Below are 9,643 nucleotides of genomic sequence, written 5' to 3' on the forward strand. Positions count from 1 at the left end.
GTTTGTTTTAAGACAACCTTCTTATGTACTGATGCAAACTCAGACCAAATAGCATGGAGGCATGTCAGTATTCTACACATGCACAGGGCCATCAACTCTGGAGAAGAAACTGAGTAAAAATATAACTAACTCAATGTAGCCTGCACTTTTCAAATTCCATACAAGGTCTGTCTCTTTCTCCACTGAAAAGGCATTCACTATCCTAAATATTAATTTAAGTTGCCATGTTCTAGTCAATCAGTCTGCTTTACACTTGCGGATACCAGAAAAGGCATCACATCCAGCCATCAAATGCAGCAGAGTATGCCACTTCAGGGCTGGCTCCATGGATAGATTACCAACATCCCGGTTGCAGGTGATATCTTCAGATTCTTTGAAACATCATGACAGTCACATTTTAGATTATGGTTTGTCTGGCCCACTCTATCCCCTCTATTCATAGCAATTTGCCAGGATGATCCTATCAGGACCTTTCAACTCAAGGCAATACAGATCATGGATCACGGGGGATGCAAACCTCTCTACTCAACAAGATCACAATTCCAAGAAGGAAAAATGTATTTCAAGCTTGAAATCTTATACAGTGAAGCCACTATTTTAATTTGTCCAGTTAGGAACAGTTCCTACTACATGCAAGGCAAGGGCATGAGCTCATATGGGGTACTACATGCAAGGCGAGGGCATGAGCTCATATGGGGCTGTCTTTTAAGCCTATCTGCTGTGGCCCTTGTTCTGAGGTGAATTCTAATGAAACCAAGTGATGGAAGGCCTACTTAATTTTAATAAAGAAGGCATACATTTAGTATCAGAAACATCAGCAGTTTTAGGACAGCCTCTTGCCAGAAACCTTAGGTTGTATGGTAGACATTTATGAATTGTTATCCTGAAATATTCAGGGACTGAGAAAACAGGAAAAACAGAACTGCTGTGCTTCCTACTGATGATGGATGGATAAAGTCAAGTCTTTATTCTATGAGACCTCTTTTTAATGTCTATAAACTAAAAATGTTACACAAAACACAAAATGATTTACTCTGTGAAGGTCACAAACACATTAAATGCCTTGCCAGACTTAGAAAGAAACATAAAAACAGACATATCAAAATTAGCAATTTCTTTGACAGGTTTTAAAGTCCAGCACAAACCTTACTGGTTCAGTTCCACAAAAGAGAGAAAACAAAGGGGATTAAACACACATTAACAAAAGCAATGCTAAGAAAATGTTACAAAGGTTTTAATCCAGATCTAAAACCAGCTAGTTTAATGGCTTAATTCCAGCTTGAAACAGTATTCCATACTTGATGAAAACAATATCTAAAATAAAAAGGATGCTGATTAAGTACAATCTGCAGCGTACCCAAAAATTTAGGAATTGAGAATACTAAGTGAAATTGTGGTCCTTATCTGTCATCAGAAATCAAAATCTATTCTTACACCATCTACTGGCTTTTAATATTTATTTTATCCAACTCAGGGTCATGAGGAACTGGAGTTTCTCAGCAACCAATAACAGAAGGGCAAAAACAAATGCTGGACAGGACACCAGTCTATTGCAAGATATGAACGTTCTTAAAAAGGGGGGTAATTTGATCATCAGCAATTTATCTACATATCACTGGCATTTGGGATGAAACTGGAGCCCCTGGCAAAGACCCATATGGACACAGTGTGAAGATATAAACTCTTAAAATCCCTGACACTGACTAAAAGTAATACTTCCATTGGACCAAACCAACATATTAGTCTACATTCTCATCACTGCCAAGTTATATACTCTACTTAATTTTTTTTCCTCAGCCTATCCGCAGGGGTTGTGCCTAACATCTGGAGAATAGCTGCTGTGACTCCCTTACACAAGGGTGGCTCTATACAAATCCAGACAATTACAGGTCAATCAGCCTTATATACAAAGCCACAGAACACAACATAGCAGAATTCATTAATGCAGGCATAGGAAAAGTACAGTTTTGTACCTACCATAAATGTAGATGTTCGAGTGCTAATACAGCTGCAGTCATAACAGATGGGTTCTCCTGCCATCAGGCGGGTCCTCGGTCGGCCGAATTCCAAAGTCTAGGTCCGGCGTCGGTTGTCGTCGCCTCTTCCCTGACGTCAGTGCGACAGGGGTATAAAAGAACCAGCCGACGCCATTTTCTTCAGTTTTTCTTGCCCCAGATGTCAGGTGCCCCCAGAAGGAAGGCAATACATAAAATTATGTAATAATGCAATGCAATATAATCAAAGACCAGTAGTTGCAAGCAAATACACCATAAAAAAACACCCCTAGAGGGGAAGGAGGGAGGGAAACCTGGACTGCAGCTGTATTAGCACTCGAACATTTACATTTATGGTAGGTACAAAACTGTACTATGTTCATCATGCATACAGCTGCAGTCATAACAGATGGGTAGAATCCCAAGGCTAAGAAAGGGGTGGTAGGCACTAGGTGGAGCTAGGAGGAGTCAAAATGCCTGCAAGACTGCAGTGGCAAAGCCTGCTCTAGATTTGGAGTATAATGGTAGGTTGTAGTGCTTGGAGAAGGTATGCACAGAACTCCAAGTGGCTGCTTCTAAAATATCCTTGGTAGGAACTCCTCTGAGGAAGGCTGCCAAGGTGGCTGTGGCCCTGGTAGAATGAGTTCTAATGCCTGTAGGTACAGTTTTGCCATGAAAGGAATAGCAAAAACGTATGCAGTGGGCTATCCATTTTGAGATTGTCTGTTTGGATATTGACTTTCCTTGAGCTCCTATCGCATAGGCCACAAAAAGCTGTTCTGATTTTCTGAAAGGTTTTGTTCTGTCCAGATAACGCAGTTGTCTGTGGATGTCCAAGGAATGCAGTAATCTCTCCCCTTTGTTTTGAGGATTAGGATAAAAAGTAGGTAAATGCATGGCCTGATTTAAAGCTACCCTGGATACCACTTTAGGCATAAAGGACGGGTTGGTACGTAATGAAACTCTGTCCTGATGGAAGATGATAAAAGGCTGGACAGCCATAAGAGCCTGTAGTTCTGAAACTCTACGAGCTGAAGTGATAGCCAGAAGGAAAGCTGTTTTCCAGGACAAATATTGTAAATCTGATGAGGCAGCTGGCTCAAAAGGAGGCAAAGTCAGTTTTTCCAGAATGAAATTAAGATCCCAAGCAGGTATTGGTCGTTTTCTTGGAGGTCTTAAATTCTTAGCCCCTCTGAGGAACTGTCTTAATAGAGGGTGAGAGAATAAAGGTGGATCAGTGTTGTATTCTGCAGAAATGGCTGAGGCATGGATTTTGATGGAGGAGAATGAAAGTCCACTGCTTAGCAGTTCAGCCAAATATTGCAGTATTTGAGGTAAATTCAGTTTTCCAGGGCACTGGCCCTTTTTCTCATTCCAAACACAAAACATTTCCATTTTGCAGAGTAAGCTTTTCTAGTTGATGGCCTTCTGGCCTCCAAAATGACATCCTGCGCCTCCTTGGAGAGCAGGGCCTGCTGTGATGCTAAGGAATCTTCCATGCGGCTAGATTGAGTGTTTTCAGCTGACTGTGAAGAGTTTTGAAGCTGTGCTGAGTCAGAAGAAGAGGCATTAGAGGTAGGGTCCATGGTGGGGAATGCGTCAGGCTCCTCAGGAGTGGGTACCAGTGTTGCCTTGGCCAGTCTGGAGCAATGAGGATCATCTTTGGTCTGTCTGCTCTGGTCTTCAATAGGACGTTGGGCAGCAGAGGAAGAGGTGGGAAGGCATAAACTGTCATTGATGTCCAACTGAAAGAGAGAGCGTCCACTCTCCAGGCCTTTGGATGGGAGATCCTTGAGCAGAATTTTGTCAATTGATGATTTTTGTGAGAGACAAAGAGATCTATGTCTGGCCTTCCCCATTCTTGGATTATTTCTGTAAAAACTTTTGGATGCAACTTCCATTCATGTGGATCTGTCATATTCCTGCTTAGGTTGTCTGCCAGTATGTTTTCTTTGCCTGGCAAGTACTGTGCTTGTAGTTCCATTTGTAAGTCCATGGCCATGTTCCAAAGTGACATGGCCAGTCTGCATAGGGGATAAGAATGTGTTCCTCCCTGCTTGTTTATGTACCACATAACTGTGGTGTTGTCTGTTCTTATCAATAGCTGACCTGGTTGTAGAAGGTCCTTGAAAGCTATAATAGCATTTATCACTGCTAGCATTTCTTTTTGATTGATGTGAAGGTGCTTTTCTTTTTGGGTCCATTTGCCCTGAATGCACCGGTCTGTCATGTGCGCCCCCCAGGCGTAGTCCGAGGCGTCTGTTGTGATGACTTTATTTGCTTGAGGCTTGCTGAATGGAAGACCTGTGTTTGTTTGGCATGCTTGAGCCCACCACAGAAATTCCTTTTGCAGACATGGAATTAATGGTATTATTGTTTCCAAACTGTGGCTGTGTTGAGACCATATGTTTTTTAGGTACCATTGTAGTTTTCTCATATGCAGCTTTGCACATGGGTAAGATGCAAGATGCCATGAATCCCAGAGCCTACAGGATTTTCCTTGCAGTTAGCCTGGTGCAATTTGCCAGTGTTCTGAAATATTGGATTAGTTGCCCCTGCTTCTCTGGCGTGAGGTAGGCCATCTGGGTGTTTGTGTCCAAATTGGCACCCAGGAAAATTATCTTCCGAGAGGGTATTAGTCTTGATTTCTCTTTGTTGACTGTGTATCCTAGAGAGTTTAATAACATTATTACATAAGCCAGATGTTTCAGAAGAATGTGCTTGCTGTCTGCTTGGATCAGGCAGTCGTCCAAATAAGGGTATATTTGTATCCCTTGAAGTCTGCAGTAGGCAATTACTGATGCCAGCCATTTCGTGAATACTCTGGGTGCAGTAGTTAAACCAAAGGGCAATGCAGAGAATTGATAATGGGTTGAACCTGCAAGAAATCTGAGGTATCTTCTGCAATTTTGTCTGATTGGGACATGCAGGTATGCCTCCGTGAGGTCCAATGTTACCAGCCAAGACTCCTTGCCCAGCATGGGAAGAAGCTGCTGTAGAGTGAGCATCTTGAATTTTGGTACGAGTAGGAATGTGTTTAGGATGGAAAGATCCAAAATCGGTCTCCAATCTTTTCCCTTCCTTGGCACCAGAAATAGCCTGGAATAAAAACCTTGACCTTGTTCGTGTGTAGGTACCTCTTGAATAGCTTTCATGTTTATAAGACCTGAAATTTGCTTTTGTGCCTCTGCCCTTTGATTGTGTGGCAGGTTTGGCATGCCTTTCTTTTTTGGAAGGGTATGAAAATGGAATTTGTAGCCTCTGTTTATAATGTCCAGGATCCATTTGTCCTTTGTGACAATTTGCCAATTTTTTGAGAATAGTGCCAGCTTTCCTCCTAAGGGGGCTGCCATTTGAGACCTGGTTGGCATGCAAAGGGGAAAGTCATTGGTTTTGCTTTCTGAAAGATTGCGAGTTGTCCTCACCACCTCTTTGTGTAGGAGCTTGCCATTGTCTGCCTCTGTACAAACCTTGTGTTTGTCCTCTGCCCCTGGGGCGCCTGTATCTGCCTCTTTGGGATCTGTCTGTGGCAGGAAAGGACCAGTTATTGGAAGGCCAATTTCTACTAAAACGTGGGGGTTGGACCTGCAGAAATTCTTTCACAGTTTGCATTGATTTAGCCTTTTCCTCCATCTTCCGTAATACTTCCTCAGCATTTGCCCCAAATAGTACATCCTTTTGAAGAGGGGCGTCTAGTAATTTAGCTTTGACATGATCAGGCAAGGCTTGTTCCTTGAGCCAGGCATGCCTACATATGACTGAGCCTGTAACAGCAGCTCTACATGAGGTCTCTAGAGCATCAAAACCACATTGTAAGGTATGTTTACCCACTTGTTCTGCACTATGCATCAAATCCTGCAACTCCTTCATGTCTGGTTGTTCAGGTTGTGACATTTTGCTTTTCAATTGAGATAACAGAAACTGTTGGTATTTTAGCATATGAAACTGACAGTTTAAGGCCCTCATGGATAAGGTAGCCGAGGTATATACCTTTTTTCCCCACCTTTCTAAGGATCTGGAATCTCTCTCGGAAGGCAATGGGTTTTTGGTAATGGAGGCCTTAACTCCTTTGGGCCCCTGTGAGATGGTTTCTAGGTCAGCAGCATGGCTTTTGTATAGAAATTGGTGTGAGTCAGAAACTCTGTAGTACCTGTCAGGCTTAACTGGAGCTGGAGGAAGAGAATCCGGGTTAAGGCAGGCCTCCGAGTAAACATCATCTAGGATGTCCAGGACAGGAGGTATAGCCAGAGGCCTGTGCTGGGGTAACAAAAGAAATTCCCTGAGCCTTTTCTTGGAATCTGAATAATCCTGGCCTTCCCAGTGGAAGTGTTCCCTCAAGGTATGCAGAGTTTCACCAAATGAGTAATCCTCGGGGGGGGGGATACAGAAGGAATAGATTCCTCTGCATCAGAGTCTTCAAAAGGGGAGTATGACTGTTCCTGATAATCAGAGTGCTCTGAAATAATGGAGCCCTGATCAGAAGAGGGGGAATCTTCCTCCACTCTGGGTGTTTTGTCCGGAGGTGGCTGAGAACCTCTGATTAGAGTAATTAAATCCTCAGCCATTTTAAGCATCTGTTTCTTAGGCATGGGTCCTAAAGATGGGCCCTGTGTAGCTGGCCTCCTAGGGTGCATGGTAGCTTTAGACTTGGTGAAAGCCTTGATGGAGAAAGAAGAGGAAGGTCTGAAGACACCTTGAGTGGAGGTGGACCTGTCCACATTCTGTGTTTCAACGCCAAGCGTGGCTTCGGTATCTGTAGTCAGGGTGTGGGCCGAGGAGCCTGCGACCTCGGGTACAGGAGACACTGCCAAAGATGTGTAGTCTGTAATCAGGGGCTGCGTAGGAGCCTCACTGAGAAACGGACCACGTGTAGTCGGCTTAGGCGTGGTGTCGGTAGAGGCCGCGGACCTCGAGTGTCGGTCCTTGTCTTTGCGTTTTGTAGACAAAACCAGAGTTGGAGTATCCGACGACATAGTATAGTTAAATGCTTTCCCAAAATAATGCTGGGCGAACACCGCCCGATGCTTAGTAGTGCGTTTGTTGAATGTAGCACAAAAGCAACAGACCGAGACATCGTGGTCTGAGCCTAAACAAGGTATACAGAGGGAATGGAAATCCTTATGCGGTATTTGCTTCCCACAAGAAATACAATTATTAACTTTGTCTGACATTGGTCTGAGGCAAGAAAAAGTTTCCCCAACGGGGTACTTAGCTTTTAAGAAGACTTCGGTTCCAAATTTTTCGTAATCTCAGGAGCTGGCCGACCGGCACTTGCGAACTGCTTCTGCTTCGGGCACCGCGCGACAAGAAAGACTGGAGAAAATGGCGTCGGCTGGTTCTTTTATACCCCTGTCGCACTGACGTCAGGGAAGAGGCGACGACAACCGACGCCGGACCTAGACTTTGGAATTTGGCTGACCGAGGACCTGCCTGACGGCAGGAGAACCCATCTGTTATGACTGCAGCTGTATGCACGATGAACATCTTAACTGATCTAAATCCCAATCAGTTTGGTTTTGTGATGGGCAGGTCCTGTCTCCTGAATCTAGCAAGTTTCTTTGTTAAGGTTACTGAGGCTGTATACTGTGGTCACTCATTGCACACTGATTATCTTGAGTTGGGCAAAGGCTTTTGACACTGTTCCCCGGTTGGCATTGTTAATAGACAAACAAGTTAACCCCAAATATCTGCTGGATTGCAAATTGGCTACCAGAAAGATCCCAGGTTGTGAAAGTTGCCAGTATCCTCTCTAAATGTACAATTGTAACTAGTGGTGTACCATAGGGATTACTGTTGGGTCTTGTCCTGTTTCGCATTTATTTTGCAGACATCCAGTCCAATATTCCAGAAGTGTGGTTATGGTGAGATAGTGGGTGGAGTTTCATTCACAGAACAGTATGTTAATATCCAAGGGTTATAAGACAAAATATAAAAAGTTCAACAGTTAAATTTAATTTTATATAGGTGCAGAAATGCACAGTATTACATTACTACTTTGAGTTTCATTTAAATTTAGTTCAGGGATGTGATACACCTATCGAGTTAAATGTAATTGCTACAGCCAGGACCTTAGAAAAAGCTGTCCATTTAGTGGTTAGACAGATTTTGCAAGCATCAGATGCCAGTAATAAGATTTTTTTCTGTATACACAGATATTACAGCAGTAAAACAGACTTCACCAATCGCAGTAGTTAAAAAAAACAAAATAAAAAACTAATAAAGCTAGACAGGCTACTCAGTGTATCCTTGTCAGGACAGTTTACACCTCCTGCTCCCGGTAAAGTTGATTTGTTGTTTTCTAAAGGGAGTGCACATAGTGCATGGGTAGAGACAGGAAATATCATTAGCTTTTCAGATACAAGGCAGTCCACTATGGTTGATGACTGGGCAAATGACGTAGGTGATGTATAAAGCTCAAGCCCAAGGAATTATCAAAAGTATGCTGTAGCTCAGGTTAATGTTGCCAGTGACATACCAGATTTTCAGAATATGTATAAAGACTATAATACTTTAGCACCGAATCAGTTGGTGTATTTGACTTCATTCCAGGTTGGGAAGGATGGCACACCATACATTTCATTACTCATGGGAAAGAAATTGTGGCACAATGTGCTACTTGATACAAGGGCTTCAATTTCAGTTAAAAACATACCCCTGCCAGAGGATCAAAGTATAGTTCTCAGTATCAAGGTTTAAAGGGTCAAAGCCAATCAGCAGCAAGCCTTTGGAGATTAGATTTTTTAAATAAAGCCAATTAGCCTGAAAAGAAAATAACAGCAAAATTCTGGTTACATTCCCAGTGTGACAGTACCAATTTGGAAATGGGCATTACGTCAAAATTAGGTGTTGTGCTAGATTTTAATAAGGCATTGTAAAAAAATCAATTTGTCTACAAACATGCAAGAGTTAATTAGCAGCAAATGTTTTTCATGCAGAAAAATGTATGTTTATTTCATGCAGAAAAATTTAAATAAAGCCAGCACAGTAAGCAATCCTGCCAGTTTATAGTTGTTAAAGCTGCATTTCATGCAGAAAAATGTAAATAAGGTCAGGGCAATAAACAATGCTATCAGATAATTGTTAAATATACAAATGTTATTTTAAGGACCTGATACTAAATACAATCAAGAACTTTAACTACCCAGCCTTGCACAAGAAATGAAAAGAAGAGATTTAAAAGGCCTAACTATAAAGAGGACACATCAACATCAAAGCAGGCCTTCCTTTACCTCATCAGTGACTGAAACAATGCAGAGCAAAATTTGGCAAGAGCTGTGGGGCAGAAATTGACTGTTTATATGTTTCAGTTATTTATTCAATGTTTGTTTAAAGTTAAAATGTATGAATAAGTATGTATGTATGTTTTCAGACAACGTTCTCATGATTTCAGGTTCATTGTAACAATTGTACAGGAGTACTAGTTTTCAGTCTGTGTTCAGATAGATTCCAATTTATTTGTGTTCAGGTAACACTGTCAAAATGTTGACATGTTTTCAGACAATTGTACAACAGTATTAGTTTCAGTATATCTATGTTCAAACAACAGTTTTTTTCTCAGGATATAACATGTATCAGTTTCAGTTATGCTTTTATCTGTGCTCAGTTAACACTGGCAAAATATATTCTTTTAGTTTAGTTTCCAGAATTAT

This window comes from Protopterus annectens, chromosome 6.part0 (genome assembly GCF_019279795.1).
Source record: "Protopterus annectens isolate FY-2018-M chromosome 6.part0, PAN1.0, whole genome shotgun sequence".
NCBI lineage: Eukaryota > Metazoa > Chordata > Ceratodontiformes > Protopteridae > Protopterus > Protopterus annectens.